General features: G+C 43.5%; 1 protein-coding gene across 2 annotated transcripts in view; it reads left to right on the forward strand.

Annotated features, from left to right (window-relative positions):
- The window catches only part of galr2b (galanin receptor 2b), a 64585-nt gene that overhangs the window by 24058 nt on the left and 21876 nt on the right, over window positions 1-18651 (forward strand). For both annotated transcript variants that reach the window (XM_068653455.1, XM_068653454.1), the window contains exon 2: window positions 17805-17887. The gene's annotated coding sequence lies outside the window, so the exon portion shown is untranslated. The remainder of the gene's footprint in view (window positions 1-17804; window positions 17888-18651) is intronic.

An 18651-nucleotide genomic window follows, 5' to 3' on the forward strand; every position in this document is an offset into this window, starting at 1 on the left:
TAGCGGCAGACGCAAGTTTGCTCTGTTAATTAAATTTCGCCTCGGCCGCAAACTAAGCTTTTATTCCAGCGCTGGCCTAACGTGTCTCCCCTGAACAACAAAGGCAACGGCGGATGACAGAAACAATCACTGTTTGTCCGTGGATCGATCGCTTTGAGCAGCAAGAAATTTGATGCGGCCGCTTGCGGTTTTTATTGCTTCAATTTTACACGGAGAGAGTTGGGATGAACGGCTCGCTAGTCTCTACGCAAGAACCAAACGGGCAATAAGGCAGAACCCCCCACATTAGTCTGACGCCGCACGGGAGCAAATCATTTGTTTTAATTAGAACTTGCGGTATTGTTAAGATAAAAAATTGTCTGACATGACTCCCATTGTATTGTTGTGTGCTGAAACAAAACGTACGAAGGGAAAGTCCAAACGAACCTAACATTGCTGTCTAATTTGACCTGAAAAAAAACAGCTTTAAAAAGTCAGAGACTCCTTTTGAAGAGAAAAGTTTGTGTTCTTTAATTAGAAATGCTCACTTGAAGCCAACAAGTAGAGCTGAGAAGATAAGTTAAGCACAAGTGGCTATCCAATTAAACAGCAATTGGGATGGAAATTTCCATTTGGATACTCATTTTCTTTTTGTTAATAAAACACTCAGGCTGAAATGAAATCAAAGGTTTTTGTCGTGATGATTATTTACCTGACAAATTCAGGTCCCCTGTCTTGCGCTGATAGCACAATGTCGCTAACAACGCGCGTGTACGTTTTAATTACTTTGCAATTTGGCATGACCAAAACAATTTTAGCTCGACCCCACTGGACGTTCCATCAATGCGATCTGAGTTGCGAAACGTGGCGATGTTCCTCATTTTCACCTTGTCAAAGTGACTTTTGGGGGGGCTGCGAAGTGCCAAAAAAAAAGACCGTGCCCTTCCGTCGCTCCATCACTGCTCACTTCATAAGGGAAGTTCATTCATATTAATTTACATAACAATATGGACCTCGGCCGCCATTGTGTAAATGACAAATAGGCTGACATCACAATAGACACCGGCTCTGGGAAGTATATGTGACCAACACTCGCACACACACACACAGTATTCACTTGCACTTGCACTCATCCTCTGTCACCATTAAGTAAACCGCTGGGGGATGTTAATGAATGCAAATAGCCAAAACTCAACTGGAAATTATTAAAAATAACGTATTATCCGGACTACCAGGCGCACCTAAAAACCTAAAATTTTCTCAAAAGCCGACAGTACGCCTTATAGTCCGGTGCGCCTTATAGATGGACCAAATTCCTAAATTTAAACTGGCCCGAAGCATTGTGTCATGAAATCAATCACAAGTGGCCCGCTGAAGACTATGAATCATGAATCAAAAAGACTATGGATTATTATTTTGTCATTAAAAAGTAATTTGTTGCGTCTGAAGTTGAAATAAAAAAGGAAAAATGGAGAATGATTTGCATTAATGGTGCGCCTTATAGTCCGGTGCGCCTTATAGTCCGAGAAATACGGTACTGTTTGCACATAAAAATAAAAAACTTTCACCCCCTATATATATATATATATATATATATATATATATATATATATATATATATATATATATATATATATATATATATATATATATATATATATATATAAAAATAAGTGAAAGTTTATATTTATAAGTTTATGTGGTATATATATATATATATATATATATATATATATATAAAGTGAAAGTTTATATTCATAAGTTTATATATATATATATATATATATATATATATATATATATATATATATATATATATATATATATATATATATGTATGTATGTATGTATATGTATGTGTGTGTGTATGTATGAATGTATTTTGCTTTGAATACAAACTTACTTAAGCTATTCAACAGAAAGAGCATGCCAATAAATCTCCTGGCAAAGATTTAGTCTCCATGTTGTACTGCAATTTTACGAGTGAACTAATCAGAGGCAATCTCTGTAAAAAAGTAAGCTCAATTAAGCATTATTCTCCATGCAAATATTCAGGAGCGGCCTCTGCGTGATTAGATAAATAAAAAGGCTGATTTAATGTCCGCCTAAGTGTTTTAATAATCCAAAGCCACCGCAGTGCCGTTAGAGAAGGATATTAGGGGCCCGCAGCCGGAGAGGCACGTAAAAAACTTAGTGGGGTGTATGAATTAATTAAGCGGGACCCAGAGCAATATTCCTTGAAGGATCCCGGAATTCCGAGCGTGTTCCCGGATGATGTCGTCTAATGAATAGAGGGAATTTACGCTCCTTTATTTGTACATCAGGCAACAAGGTTCTCGCCCGAGTTCCGTGTTTGGACCGGGCTTTGGATGGATTCATTATTACCGCCAATAAGATTCATTAAGGAACTGCGGAAACAAATGAAAGCGTAATGACTTGATTCCAGCCAGTGTGCTGTTTAATTAAAATCTAATTAATTCATTAATTCAAGTCGGTTAAATGGAGCCGAGTCGTGCTCAGTAGACTGTGTTTGTTTGTCCTGTCGGGAACTCGGATGATTCTAAAAAATTAGGATGAATCGAGCATTAAATGCAAGACTAGCTTGTTTAAACACGCAATTCTTGATGAGATGTGCATCCGGTTTCTTTCGGGTCGGGTCTCATTAGGGCCGCTGGTGAGCCCGTCTGATCTGTCAAAATCATCCAAGCGCATAGAAACTACGTTTGGCTGATTTTAAGTCTTGGTGAACATAAAATGCACGTTTTGGATGAGTCAGATCGAAAAGGCCCGTATTCAAACACGGAACCTCATGCCGCCATTCCTGATCGTATCCAAGTTGAAAGAGGAACAGGATTGGCGTATATCTCTGTCAAATTTGCATGAACACATTGCGCAAAGGTACGGCTGATTGCCTGGCCGGGACTCGGCACCGTCCAGATGGCCGCTCCAGAATGAGATTGACACGCTGTTGCAAACTGATTTCACGGGCGGCTCTCGGGAGAGCCGGGCGGGCCGGTGTCTCTGTTGGGAATCGGGATTACAAAATAGCCAATTAAAAAGGAAAGTGGTGAAATCTTGGCCCGATAAGGTGCAGATTAGATCGGTTATAGTTTATTAGGCAAAATGACTTCTTAGAAAGGAGCTCGCCTCCAAACACATTTCCATTAGCTGCCCCGGCTTCCTTTTTATCTGATGCCGCACTGTAATTATGAATCCTCCAAATGGCAATTATGACACCGATTGGCCGCCGTATCTTGGTATATTTCACTTGATGCCCCGTACGCCCGACCTTGTGACTTTCAAAGGGTGGCAAAAAAAAAAAGTGATTTATTTATTTTTCCTTTCTCCTCTCCGGCGCTCGTCTTGTGCCCGTCAGACACCGTGTTTAATTACCACGCCAGGCCGAGCAGATGCGCCGGTCTGAATCCGGAGACTGTCCCGGCGTTCCCGGATGACTAGCGCTCTCGCTCCGTCTCGGAGGCATCTGTTCGGCACCTGTGGACCCGAGGCGGGGCACCGCCCCACCTGCTACCAAAACATTGAGTGTCTGCTTTGCCAAGGAGGCCACGCCCCTTTTCTATGAAAGAGGGCCTTCCTAGAGTTTCTCACCCAAAAACGTTCTTTGTCATGAAACCTTAATGGACACCTAAAAGGGCTGAACAATTAATCGAATTCAATTAACCATCGGCACATATCGGTACCATCCTTGCTCTAAAGTATCCGGTGTCCGCAGAAGCTGCTGATCCCAGCTACCGATACTTAAGGCTTAAAATGAAAGAAAATTTAACATTAAGTCCTCCTCAGCAGTAGTTGGCGCTATCCTGGGGCAGTTGGACAAATTTGTGAATCATCTGTGTCAGACAGAAAGGTCTTTGTTCACAATTATTTGGCAATGAATGAATGAAGACATCATATGGTGGTATAAAAAATCCCTACATCCATATTTTATTTAGTTTTTTTTATACTTCTGAAATTAGACAGTTTTGCAGCACTTCAATTTAATGCAGCTCTTAAAGACCTTTTGTCTTCTTTGACCCCTGAATGACCAAACTTTCCTAGAGATATTAGCATCGCACACACACACACACACGCACACACACGCACACACAAACACATACACACGCGTACACACACACGACTTTATTCCTTCTTTGCTCTTACCAAACACTGAGATGAGCTGCAAACGATTGCCGGTGTGGATGGTCTTTATTTTTTTTGAAAGGGGGCCTGTAATAGGCACGGCTTCAGATCGGATCCTCGGCTCTTGTGTGCGATTCATCAAATCAAAGTATTTAGGAGGCAGATGAGCATCAGATTGAAGTGTTGATGGCGTGCGGCAAGAATATCGCTTTCATGTGAGCGTTTGAAAGCCGCCACTTTGTGTGCAGAGATTGCAGATGGGTGGGGGGGTGTCACCATTATTATTTTAAATATAAATTACAGCCATGTGTGGCCTTGGCAGTACCTGAAAATGCTTTTTTTTTAATCACCCAATCAGCTTGGTTTGCATTTTAGCTGCACATAATCACTTCCTTTAGGCAGGAGATTATTGGGGATGCATTTTTCAATGGCTTTGGTCTTCTCACGCATCCATTCATGCATATTTTTGATGAAAAGCAAGAGTTGTAGGATTTTTTTTTCTGTGTGAGTGTGTGATTATCCAATTCTAGGTCAAATATTGTGGCTGGCCCAGTTATTTATTTTTTTATTTTTTTAACATGATGGAGTTCCATGTACAATGGAACCTCTGAAGTTGAGGTCACAACCCATTAAAGGATTGACTGGATGGGTTATGCTTCATCGTCAGGTTTTTATTTTTCACACTTATTCAGTCGCGACAAAGCATTTTAAGAGGAGAGTAATATTGTGTGTTTAACTGGGTAAAGTAACATGCGGCATTCTTTGACACGTTTACTTCAAATGTAAACAAATATCATACTTTAGTGGGTGTGTACACTTCTGCAAACACATCATTTCAGTTGTCTATTATTACTTCCCCACTTGAATTGGTTTTGTTTTTTCAATTTAGTCATTTCAACAAGGGGGGTGTGTAGACTTTTCATATCCACTTGATGTCAACAGCCTTCAAAGTTGTCAGGTTGGCTGCATCGTTGTGTACAGTGCATGTGATTTCTTGTATCCAGTGGGGGTAAAAAAAAAAAAAAAAAACTGCTCAGCTGTTTTATCGCCATCTCCAGATTGCTTTTCTCCGTAAACCTGACAGCGATTCCATGCGCCGACGCCATGACATAAGTGATGCGTTTTCATATGCATGTTCAAGTTACAGACGTGGCGGGTGTTCAGATGTCAAGTTTTCATTGCGGCAGATATTGCTCAAAAGCTTTTGTGATGGGCTGGTGGCGGCAGACCCTGTTTGATTTCATTAGAGGGAAATATTAGCTGGAAAGTCCCGATCTCAGAGGACACTTAGCAGCACCGCCGGCAAAATTGACATAACGCCGTTTTATTTGCACAAGCGAGCAGCTGACGAGCAAAGGGCCTGTTTTATAAACAAAAACATTCATGCAGAGCCGTACATTCAATCACGGTTTGATATTATTGATATGTTTACAAGCAAAATGAGCATTTCAGGATGTGTGGGAACGCTAGAAAAATTTTGTTGAGTCAACGTTACCACGCAAATATGGCACTCAAAATGCCCGCAAAATAAAGTTTAGCTAAGTTTTGGTGCTTCATTTGAAAATAATAATAATTTTTTTAAACATTCAAGTTTTTATACAGATTTGTGGCCCAGTTCTTTGTCCTCACATGCTAACCCAAAACAGTTTTTTGTAAATATATTTATAGTAATACTGAATCCTGTTAGCGCAACAATTCTTTCACATTTGGTCTAAAATCCGACTAAATTCTCAATAGAACAGGCGGACGCAATGGCGGCCGCTAATGAACATTGCTACCACAATAATAAAGATTCAATAAGTATCTTTTCATTCGAGCCATGAGAGGTTGTTCCATGAAGAGATTTGCACGCGCTCGCCATCCCCGCCCGGCGACGCGCTACATTTTTTAACTAATGGCCCGTCCGATGCACAATGCCCTTTTGATGACAACGATGCCTCTTTTCGTTCCTTTTTTTTTTTTTTTTTGGGCACAATTACAGCTCGTGTTTGGGCCGCTGATTTGTTTTCAGGCGGCGTTCTGCTCCGAGGGGCTGTCAGGGTCTTCTTTATTCACCCGCAGCCGACAATCAGACCTTATTGAGAATGGGAAAGTGACGGCTAATTGATTTTACAGTGATACTGTTGGGGAGACAATGAATGTGCCATCAATTCAATCCGCTATTTAATGGCTCCAATTTGGTCTGTAAACGCCGGCTAAACTAATTCCGCTGTCGCGCAGCAATCCGAAAAGCTATCATGGCTCTAATCTCCTCCTATATATTCATAAGGAAAAAGGAATTTAGCCAATTCCGAGGTGTGGAGATGATCTGTTAGTGCGGTGTCAATGTTTAGAACGCGGCAATTGAGTTCATTTATAAGGATATGAAAAGTTTTATTGGCAGGGTCAGCCGAGCGGAACTGTCGGATAATAGGCAGTTACCGGCAAGTGTTTGAAGGCTATGAAGCATAGAGATGTAGGGAATAAAATGCCGGGACATGCCGTAATCGGAAGCTAAACTGAAATTCTCCAAAGCGGCGCGGCTGTTAGATTCCCACTGATAGAAGGTTGAGCGCCGGGCGGGCGGGCGGGGGCCATCGCTATTGGAGCCTCTATTTATTTTGCCGGGGCGCAGCCTCTTCAATTTGGCCCAAAAGTGGCGGCGCAGTGAGCCGCATATGCCGATGTGATGTGATGGGATGGTGATGCGGCCGCAATGAGGTTCTTCCCATCCCGACCCAATCACGCCGGGATATGGCTCCGGCTCGGCCAACAGAACAGGATGTTAATGTGGCTATTGTCTCCGGGAAAAGAAAAAAAAAAAAGAAAAAGACGCGGCCGCCTTCCAAAGATGAGCTCGTTTAATTCGCCGCGCGTTCGGCGGGCCGTGGGGGTAACCTCAATACTTCCTTTCTGTCAGCCTTCAAGTCCCTCTTGGCCTCGCATAGACGCGCAAACACCCCGCCCCTCCCACCCCCGCGCTCCAAAGCCTTTGTTACTGCCTTTTTTTGTTTCTGTAGGATACATGCATCGGAGGTCAACAGCATTGCATATTCCTTTTCTTCCCCCACCTCATAAATCTGTCAGCTTCGCGCCGAACGGAACGCAGCCTTCCCGTGGGTGCTCGCGGCTTGCGAACGTGCTCGATAAAATAAAGTGTACGGAATGACAACAGGCCTTTTGACAGTAGTTGGTGATGAAGTGCTGCATTCGTGAGTGAAAATAGCATTCGTGCTTCTGTGTAAACTTACATTCTTTGCCATAGTAGTCATTTTTTTCATATGTTTTTGTGTTTTTATATTAGCTGTCTAAATGGGTTGCTCCACCGTTTTTGTTCAGATATCAGTTGCTTCTAAAACCCTGACTAGCGATGCTAACTGTAAACATGTCACTGGCATTTTACATTGTTTGTTAGCATTAAGCTACTTAAAAAAAAAAAATGGTGTTTTGTCTGTGACAGCAAATTTAAATTAATAGTATCTTCCGACTGTAAATATGTCATTTCTAACAGTTACAAGGTGCTAGAAAAGCTTACAAATCAACCTTGAAAGTCTTTGAGTTTGCCCTTGGATGTAAGAAAAGGTGTACAAACGCTGCCAGAGAGCCATCCGCTGGGACGTCTGTGATCACATCCTGTCACTATGGCGAGATACCCCTCCTCCCCTCCCCCCCAGGGGTCCACGCACATCTCCACGGCCGAGACCATTCCCATCCCGCCGCTTTGTTTGTTTACCTAGATGGCCCATTTACGGTGTAATACATGAAAACGTATCCAATCAGAGTGGCGCAAATGAAGGAAAATATCGACGTCTTGTTCATTTGACGTCTGAACGCGTTTACACTTTGCAAACGGAGACGATGCCACATCGGGACACTAATAAGGTGCGGCAGATGATTGGTTCTCTGTCAGGGATGGGAATCCTCCCATGAGGGACAGATGTAAATATTGCGGGTGTGTTGTTACCATAGTGACAACACTTCATCTTATAGCTTATTGAGTCCCTTAAGCCGTGATGAAATATTGATGAAGAGGAGCAACGGTCTTTGCTTCACTCCATTTCCAAAGGGTCAACATATTCAGTTTTTTTTTTTCCAATAAGAGAATATAAGAAAAAAAATAAGCAACGCAGTTCGAAAGTTATTTAAGTTTAATGTGTAATCCGGTGAAACATCTTGCAGAAGGCTTTCGGTAATTGTCGCTGCCGTCGCGGCGAAATCACTTCTTTATTCATAAATTAAAATTGGAATTTAATAGGCTCTCCTTTCTTTTTCCAGGGACTTGATTAAAATATCCATTATGAGATCAGCTCTTTAGTTTCTGTTGTGGATTACTTTTATCTTGGCAGACCTAAATTATGGAACTCTGCTCTCGGAGGTAATTGCCTAAAATATATTCATTGTTTCAGCCTTTTTTTTTTTTTTTTTTTTTACACTGGCGTGGCGGAGGCACAATTCTTGCCACTTTTCATCTCCAGACATTTTCTCCACTATTCTCATCATTTCTACTGATTAGCTGCCATTTTACTTTGTTGCGTTTTCTTGTTTAAAAATACAAGCGAATAGTACTTTGAGCAAAATAATTTTGAGGGTAGAAATTGCAATTCAATCGTTTTTCAGGCCTAGTTTTGGGGGGTGGAGCCATGTGAGGTTAAATAGTGGCTCAACTGTGATCATGATGAAAATAAGTCAGGTAGGGAAGAAGCTTCCTTCTGAGATACTCGGCCAGAACGAACGTTATCGCATCTCTGCCCAAACTGGATCTTTAAGCGCAAACTGCTTGTGTTGTGCTTCACTGGTCCTGGTGTGCCGGGGTTCAAGACAAGGGTCTTAACTTCTCGCCCGATGGAGTCTCGGCTAGCAAGCGAGGTCATCACTCGCTCGCAGATCATATTTATATGTTTACCTTTTTAAAATTTGATTCACAGCGATTCCTCTCACTCAGTGAAAGCTTGGAATTTCAATTTTTCTGCTCTTTTTTTTTTAATCTTGGCGCACATAACGCCAGAGAGATAAGGCGATGTTTGCTCGGCGGAAAAAAAAAAAAAAATCAATAAAGTGAACTGTGGTCGCGGGTTAAGTCTCGAAAAATTCCATTTCAGTTAAAAAAAAAAAAAAAAAAAGATCTCAAACGCCGATTACAAATTTTTGCCTTTCTATTACAAGCTCTTTGCTCTGCTCAAAACACAAAAGATCTTGTGGGTCGAGGTGCTTAAGTACACAAACCTCATTTTCAAATTTATTTCAATCGTGAAGCTAACAGATAACGCCGCTGCACTGAATCAAGACTATTCCCTTTCAAATCACATCATCCGAGCTCCAACGCACTCGACTCTGGATTAGAAGAATCAGATTAAAAGAAAAAAAAAGAAGCACAATTTAATTAGAGCGAATGGATAGATCCAGCACTTGAAAGAGCAATAAGTAAGACTCCACTTATAAGCGAGATATCTGCCGGGGCCCCGCTGAGGTCTGCGCACCCCAGGTAAAATTGAAGATGTAATCTTCCCCGCAAGAAAATAGTCCCGCTGCCCGGCGATGCGTCGCTGTCTTCCCGCCGCTGCCAACCGCGCCCTTGTCGCCTTAATGCGGATCAATTATAGGGCGAGAAGTCCCTGTCACATGTGATTCACCGCGTGTTTTAGCCGCCGCGCTCTCTTTTGTACACGCGCTAACCAGTCAGGAGCCGAGATGTCAAACGGAGAACAGACAATTTAATGGCCTGACAGTCGGAGTCTCGGTCAGACCCCCCGACCCCCCCATATTGTTATTTATTTATTATTTGCTTCCTTGGCCGTGCACAAATAAAGTGTCACATCTCATTTAAACGCCGCACCCACTTTTTTGGGAGATGCAAGGCTTTTTTGATAAATGCTAAACGCGGCGCGGTATGATAACAAACGGAACAGCTTCGAGTCTTCTGTTTGGAAATGAAATTTCATTGAGAAAGTAACCGCTGGCTTGTGGCGTTTTGCTCGTTTGAGGTTTGTGTGTGGAAACTTTAAAATGAAGATTTGGACACTTTCAGAGAGGTATTAATGGAGCCGTTTGGAGCAGGGATCTTGATTTTTGCTAACACAAAAAGAACCCTGCTTGAAATGATTATCAAATATCAGCGCCATTCATTTTTATCAGTGGACACATAGAAGTTAAGGCACAAAATTTGCTTCACTGGCCATGGAAAATAACGGGGTGGACCATATCTGGCCCCCGGACCTCGAGTTTGACACATCTGACCTAATTGGACTTAGTCAAATTCCTTAAATTCCAATGTGTGTCCGAATTAGAGCTACAGCTGCTAAAATAGCTTAAATTTGATTTTTTTAAAAAATATTCTGCATACACGTAGACAATAAAGTAATTCAGTATTTCATGACTATTCAAAGACGAGGCGTCGTGTTTGTACGCTAACTTTCTTCAACACACGTCGCATTTCATTAAGCGATCTCACACCAATACGAGAAAGGACCACGACCTTTTAACACGCCGGCGACTGGCAGTCTGCTCGGATTGTCCCACGTGTCAGACAAGAAAGCGGCGCTAATAGAAAGTCAATTAGGGGCCAATTGTTGGCACCGACGCATGAATTTGCTGTTTCTGCAATGTCACGCTTTGCGCAACGATTAACCCCACGCGGCCTCCTCCGATCACGGCCGAAGCCGTCGGATCACGTCAGAACGGATGCTACCTCGCTGTCAACTTGAGTCAAGAAACCTGATGGTGCAAGTCAACGCCAATATGTCAGTTGGGAGACTTGAATGCTGCACACTTTAGTCACAACACGGAGTTAAGTTTTCCTCCGTGTTGACACACTCGGAGACGGCCAGGCGACACGCCGGCGCTCTTGAGGGAAAAAAAAAACCTCGTCCTTGGAGGCGACGTTTTTTTTTTTTTTTTTTTAAGAATAAACACGCGTTGGTGCCAAAGCCATTTCACGTGGTGAAAAGGCGACAGTCCGCTAATCTATGAATAGGCCACCGGTGACAAATGTTATCTCTGTGTGGCATAGCAGGTTCAAACCCATTCAGCTCCCCCCTCCCCTCCAAGACTTACAGACCGGCTCTAAGATGATGTCACCATAATCCTCAAGCAGGCCTTTTGTTGCCTCGACGGGCAGGTGACTGCTTGTGTGAGCAAAGAGCACGGCAAGGGCAGCCAGGAGAAATGAGGATTTCTTCGGGGTCGTACAATGCGGCTTTGGACACTCGCGCATTGTGCGTACACACTTGAGCTGTGGGGAAAGCGACGGCGCAAAAATACAGTGGAGGGAATGATCGCTCGCTTTAGTGGGATTGGGGAAAAACATATTTCTACTTTATTTCCTGGAACTAAAGCTTGAAATATTTTAACCCTCACCGTAAGCAGCCTGCTTTTAAATGGCTCGTTTTGCTGCCTCCATCCTAAAACCGCAACATCACACTCTTTGAATTGATCGCCATCAAGGTATTGATAACGTAAAAGCTTTTTGAAACACCCTGAGGAGACATTACAGAAATCCCCTAGTTCACCGACACCTCCGCGAGAACAAAGAAGGAACTTGCCAGGCGCCATTTAATTGAACTCGCTTCGGACCGGGTTGGGCGCGGGGGCTGTGATCGGGCGCCGACTAGCTCGAGGGTCCGAGGGAATTCGTCGGACGCTCAAGGACGGAGATGTCCAGAAATGAGACGGGATTAATTGAAAATCTTAATTACTTTCCGAGGGCATAAACATCTCAATATCAATTAAAATGAGTTTGCGGTGCACTGGGAGGATCCGAGGTGCGGCAGTTAATTAGATGTTGAGACTGACGGCTCAACTCGCCGTTTCTCCTCACGTAAAGCTCCTCAATTGAGCGCCGATGATTTAAGGGCATGAATAAAACATGGTCGGCTTTGCTCTTTTTGGAGTATTTTTCACCTGTTCGGCGTCCATCTTCCGACTGGCACATTCTGAGTTGAACAAAGTTGAAGGTTAGATAGATAAAGCAAAATATATTCCGGAGGGTTCTAATTCAAGTTTCTTAAATTATGGAGCGCACATTAAGCGGAGTTATATGACGGAGGCCAACAGGGAAATAATATCCTCCAGTTGCCGCGCTTGTGCTGCACGGTCGACTGGGTAGATAAAAGACCCGAAAAAAAAAAAGAAGAAAGAAAAGCGAGTGGCTGAGGAAATGTTTTGGAAGTGTAACACTGATTGTTATTCAAAGGAACGCCCTCGCTCGAACCAACGCCGGCCTGTCTGTCATCTCACAGAATGTCACACTAATATTTATTCATTTATCTCTCATTTTCTTTAATTCAACTCTATCTTTGGAGAATTATTCAAGCCCCCTTTTTGTTTCCACTGTCACGCCCCACCTCCCCCTTCTTCTTTCTCGAAGAGGAGGGCCAGTCATGAGCCATTTAACCCCCCCTCCCAACACGCACACCCCGTCCCACCTCTAAACGGGTCTTTCGGAACCCATCTAGGAAGCGCATTGGAATAGCGGAGTAACAAATGGACAGTGGAAGCGGTTTGTAATGGTGATTAGGGTCTGAAATTGGTTCAGATTTACAGTGTCACTCAGAGATGGAGGCAGAGGAATAAGCAGTCTAAGCGCTCTAATGGATCCATCAGCTCGCTCGGGCGGCTCAGCGGGCCGAGCGGGGTCACCAGCCATCCGCGGGCGCCACAAAAGCACTTCAATTTTGTTAGGAAATGTATCAATTTAACTGACTCGAGCGCCACACTGGAAACCTAATGAATCTGGACTCAATTTTCCAGCACACTGACTCTGGCAAAGCGGAGGAAACAATGTCGGTGGCGAACCCGCGGCCCGGCGCCATTGCCTGGCAAAGGCTCGGCGCCACCCCCCCGCATCCACATCCCCCCCCCCCATAGGCGCAACGAGGGCGGCCCCGGCGTTTATCTAGCGATAGCGCCGGCGCCGACTCCTGTCACTCATGTAACAATCGCGTCATTAAAGGTAAATTGGCTTCGATTTCAGCCGGACGATAATGCTAATTGAGTAGCAAAACAGAATAGCGGCAAACTGTTGTGCGCCGTCAAAGGGAGGAGAGGGACAGATTAAATGGCCGCACAATGGCGGGCTGCCGGCACGGCAGATGTTGCTTTGTGTAGATGACGGAATTGACATATCTCTTGCTTGTCAGGCCGCGGCTTTTTCCAGGAGACTCGCGGGGCCAGATGGCCCCCACGCGCCGGCCCAATAAAGCAGTTAAACAGTCTGAAGACGAGCGAGAAAACGTGCCGCCCGGTAATTAAACACGAGTGGGGGGAGGGGGACCCCCCTCCGCTCTATCGACCCCGGCCGAGCGCTGCCTGACGGCCGGCTAATGAGGCGACTTTAAACTGTACTCGTACCGTTTACTGTACATTATGTCCAAACGTAAACAAACTATTTGCCCGCACTGGCGCAGACCATGCCAGAGCAACAGGTGGCGCTATAAACCCAAACAGGCCACTAAATTGTTATTTCGACGCAAGCCAAATCTATAATTTACTTCCAAAATAAGCAAAAAAAATGATGATTGCAGTTTTTACTACAATTCAATGATTGTTCCTTGAATATTTATCAAGAAAAAAAATCACAACCATAACCACAAAAGTAAAAACACAACGATAAATAAAAAAAGAAATCTGACTTTTGAGGGAAGTAGTAAAGTCTTACTTCCAGCAACCCAAAACATAAAAGTTTACATGATGTGGCCTCAAGGCTGAACGCCATAAATATGTTGTTTTTGTACAATTCTAATCGCTGGAGGCAACTTGGTACAATCCATCCATCCATTTTCTACGACGCATATCCTCAAGGCTAAAGCCGAACCGCATCCCATTTTCTTTTTTTTTTTTTTTTTGCGAGCAGCCCACACTCTTTTGTTGGCGGCGACAGAATCATCTCATAGCCGAGGTCAAGACAATTTTTTTTTAAATGGCTTCGGCAGGAGAAAAGATTGAATCTAATGTTGCATAAGTAGATTATTTTAACTGGCGGCCCATTTGGAGGATTACTCTTTTACCATTTTTGGGAATTATTTTCTGAACGATACGGCGCACCTTGAACATGCGTGGAGTCTGTATGTCCTTAATAGCGCTCGCCGCTGCGTACTTTTATGCACAGCCACATAATACGGTGGCGGGCTTGTCGGCCCGCTACAGAGGAGGAGAGGCCGCTGCCCCTCCACTTGACCTCCGCATTATGGCGAGCACTGATCTCATTTGACAGGGCCGGCTGGAGCGGCCCCTCAATGTCTGCCACGTCTTTGGAGAAAATCCTCCTCAATGCAGTGTTAATATTGAAAGGGAGGGCGAGTGACAGCCCGCTTGGAATCAGCAAGCTCAGAGAAGGGACTGGATTTTAATTCTGCTTCTAGTCTAGATTTGATTGTTTTGTTGTGTGTTAAACTCACCCTATAAATTGTAGAACTTTAATCAGCTGAGAGAAGTCGCTCCCATTAGCCCGGGTACTGTGTTCACACCCACAACGGCGCAACACATAGTTATATTGGGCATGGCATCATTCTCATTGCCCAACTCGACTTTTTCTGACAGCATATTATTCAGTCAAAGGTGTTGCATTTGACCGACTATCATCTCCCGGGATTCTTTAGTGGCCAAATAGAGCCGAGGATTCCGCTTGGCGAGATATATTTGGCTGTCTTTTCTGTTTTGCTTTAATGAGAGTGGAAGCTGAGCGTTGTTTATCTGGTCAGGAACAAACAGATTTGTGCACAGGCCGCCTCTGAGAGGGGAAGTTAGAGATGCTATTTTAAAAGCCTGCCACCGAGTATTTTGTGTTTTCCCTCTGCCGTCCCTCCCCGAGGTGCCGCACCGGGAGGCGTTTCATATCAGTAAGCGAAATCAAATAATGCAAGATGATTTACTCCCCCTGGCAACTAGGGAGCGGGCTTCTATCCGCCGGCCGGGCGCCGGGGCTTGGGCGTAATCAGTTTGGAAATATTTCAATTATTGTGTTGATTTTAGTGGATTTGAGAGGCGTCGGCCACGCGCCCGGCGTCCATGACCTGCCGAGAAAGCCATCGATTTAAACAGGTGTCAGAGCAGGAAACACACAGGCAATTTAAATGGGAATGGGATGGCGGAGTCATTGAGCGTCGTCGAGTACGCGTGTGACATCCGCCCCGTGTCGCCCAATCAATGCGGCTCAGCTCCACTCGGGAGAAATCATCCTTCTGCGGGCCGCTGCAGCGGAGGGATTGCTTTTTGCGCCCGGCCTTGTTGTCCATTTGGTGTGAAGGGAATAAAAGGGACTCTTTAAAGTGCAAAAACTAATAACAGATCAATTGATTTTTTTTTCCTTGATATTGCCAAAATGGAGAGGTTCTTGACCATTACACCATATAGATCATGCAGATTTAATTATTGCTTATGAAAAAAAAAAGTTCAAACTGAGAATTAAGGTCAGCGAAGTGTACCTAATGAAGTGTCCTTTGAATGTCGTGCGTATACTTTTGAGTCGACCCCATCCCATCAACCTGCCTTAAGTGCAATTTAGGCCCACTTATTTTTGGGCGGGGCTACAATGAAATGAAAAGCCGACATGCAATCTAACAGTATAATATGCTCAAGCACTACCCCCTCCTTTATAGCCTGATTGAGGGCTCTTTCGAACAATTTGCGGAATTGGAGGGGGGGCTACTGTTTTTTTCAGAACCGGAGAAAGTCTTTTCATTTGACGCTCTTGTGAGGCTTCTTAGCAGGGACCCCGAGGTGGAGGTGCTACTCTACTGTTATATGACAACAGGCTATTGATGGGGGGGGGTGTCCAGTCTGACATGTTGTCAGGAGGCAGAAATTCAAAGTCACACCCCAGCTTGTAAAACCTTGTAAGCCTCTTTGCTTTTGCCACCCAATTCATTACCGGACGCAGCATGTTTGAAGGAAGTGTGCTTCCTCCTATATATCTTCCACCATGAGAATCAACCTTTAGGCCAACCTTGGATTAACCCTAAATTAAGAAATGTAGCAATGAAGTTGTTTTCGTCAGTGAACATTTCTGAAATGTTTTGACAATTGATATTTCACCATGACAGGGTGGACACTTGGCAACTACAAATATTGTCATTATATTAAAAATATATGAAACAGGAGTGAAGACAAGTCTAATTTAGTTAAAGAGCCTTAGTGTAAATATTTTTTCTGCAACCACTGAAGAAAGACAAATTGTTCGTCATAATGTTACAGACATCAATGTTTTTTAAATGGGCAGTTACGCAGTAATATCAGCGACACATGCTATGGATTCATTTTATCAAATAAATTCTTGTGAACGATAAAATTAGGATTAGTGATAACGATGAGCAAAATATTGTTGCATCTATTTATTAAACCCAAATGACGGCTGCGCTCGAGTAATGCCAAAATTAATCACCGTGCGCAGGTTCCCTTTCTTAATTTCAACATTTTTATCAATCCAGTTTCAGTCTTTAGCCGCAAAGCAAAATGTACAAAGGTGCTAATGTGTTTGACGGCATTCATCTCACTTCCGCCGGTGAGTCTATTATGACTCATAGGTGTCATAATTTAATCGTCTTGTTTTCTATCGCCTGCGGATACTTCAGGGGCCAGGAAACGGCTGTGTAAAATACAGCTCACCGCTATTGCGCCCCCCCTCCCCCCCTTTCTCGCTCTCTTCTCTTTCTCTCATCTTAATTGGAAACACTGGGGGGTTTGCATCCCTTTCACTTTCACTTGACCTTAGAAGATGAACCGCTGATAAAGATGAGAATCATTATCTGCCCAAGAGAACTCAGGAGGAATCATTTCCTCCTCTCGTGTTCCGTTCATTAATTTGCAGAGGCGCTTTCAAGATGTGCAAGCGAGCGGGCTTTTGTCGGCGTGGTCATTTATTGAAATCGGGATTCTCTCTAATTGGAAATCACACCCGTCGAGGCACAAACACGTATTTATTGGAAATAGTGCTCTCTATGAAATGCTCAATTGATCGTCCCACGTGGAACTACTTCAAACCAGACGTTGTGCAAATTTATGCTAATTCCTAAATAAAGTCTTAACCCTTAATTGGTGTCTGAACCCGCTATGCTAATTAACATGTTAATGGAGGTGTTTCCAGAATAACACGCTAATACAAGTCAATTATGAGATTGACTGACGTCTACTTACCTCAAACGCATACAAAGATTTAATCACTGCGCAGACTGCGTGCATCGCAACGTAGCATAGCAATCCCGCGGGGGAGGGGAATCCACGCGCCTAGCATAGTTCGCTCGTATCAAAAATCATCTTTCCCCATCAAAATGATTGAGAGAATAAATATATGACTGTGTGAATGTCTAATTGTGTTGCTGCACATTATATGTTCAAATACCTGTTTCTGATATGTGTTTCTGTATTAGCATTAAGCTAGCAGACTAATTCTTCATTATGCTAACAGTAATTCTTCTACTTGTATGTTAGTATATTAACATTAAGACAGGCAAAGTGGATGTATGTATTTCTCCAAAGTAGCTTTTTTTTTTTCATTTAATCAAATGTTTCACGTCCAAGTTATTCTTTTAGTATATCAACATTATGCTTGAGGAAGACAGGCAAAGTGGATGTATGGATTTCTCCAAAGTAGCTAGTTTTTTTTTTTTTGTTTAAGCAAATGTTTACATCCAAGTAATTCTTTACTTGGAAAGTTCCACTGCCTGGTCAATAGCAGCTAAATAAACCTTGCATGTGTTAAAATGTTCTCTCCGCAGGTTCCCCCTCACGCCGTCAATAAAGCTTTGGGCTCCCGGGTCGTCCTCGCCGCGGCTGATGGATGTGCTCACACCTCCGAGAGGTAAGCGCCATCGATTGTGTCCCGTTATCACCTTTCATTTGCTTGCTGCCTCGGCAGAATAGGTTCGAGACCGAGGCAGGGTTTGTGTTGTTTTTGTTTTTTTTTCCCCCAACTTGCGTCACAGGGTTGAACATAAAAGGTGGGCAGGGGGCGGGGTGGGCCACTCTGTTGGGCCACTGTCAAATTCCTAAGTCATTAAACATGTTCAACTACTTATTTATTTATATTTTCAGGCCCAGTTGAACACCCTGCCCCCGAAAGGCCATTAAATGAAAAAGTGCGCCCGGAGTGGAATATCTGCTCCTGTCCCTGAGCTTCATGACAGAGCGTGTACATGTCAGTAGTTAGCAGGCAGAGCTGGGGGATTAAATAATGTGCATGTAATAGCGCGATGTGAGGTCTTGGCCTCCACGGTGTTCCGAAGGTTTGCAGTAGCGCTTTAATTGTGAACGTCTCGGACTCCCTCTCGCCTTGCCGCTCTTGTCAGGGCGTTTTTAATTGCGGCCAAAAATGTCTAAGTCAAGTTTCTCCTTTAGGTGTGCGCCGTATCCATGATGGAGGTCAAAGTGTGAACTGCACTCATTCACTGCAGAGCTTCTGTCCCTCAAAGTTTTTGTATCAGAATTTTAAAAAAAAAAAAAAAACGTACTTGGAAAACTTTTTTTATTTAAAAGGAGGGCCAAATAAAATTCTCCATTGAAGGAACTATAACAGCAATTTTTTAGCATTTTTTTTTTTCTTTTAAGTGTTTGCTGTGGTGGCAG

This window comes from Syngnathus scovelli, chromosome 16 (genome assembly GCF_024217435.2).
Source record: "Syngnathus scovelli strain Florida chromosome 16, RoL_Ssco_1.2, whole genome shotgun sequence".
In the NCBI taxonomy this organism is placed as follows: Eukaryota; Metazoa; Chordata; class Actinopteri; order Syngnathiformes; family Syngnathidae; genus Syngnathus; species Syngnathus scovelli.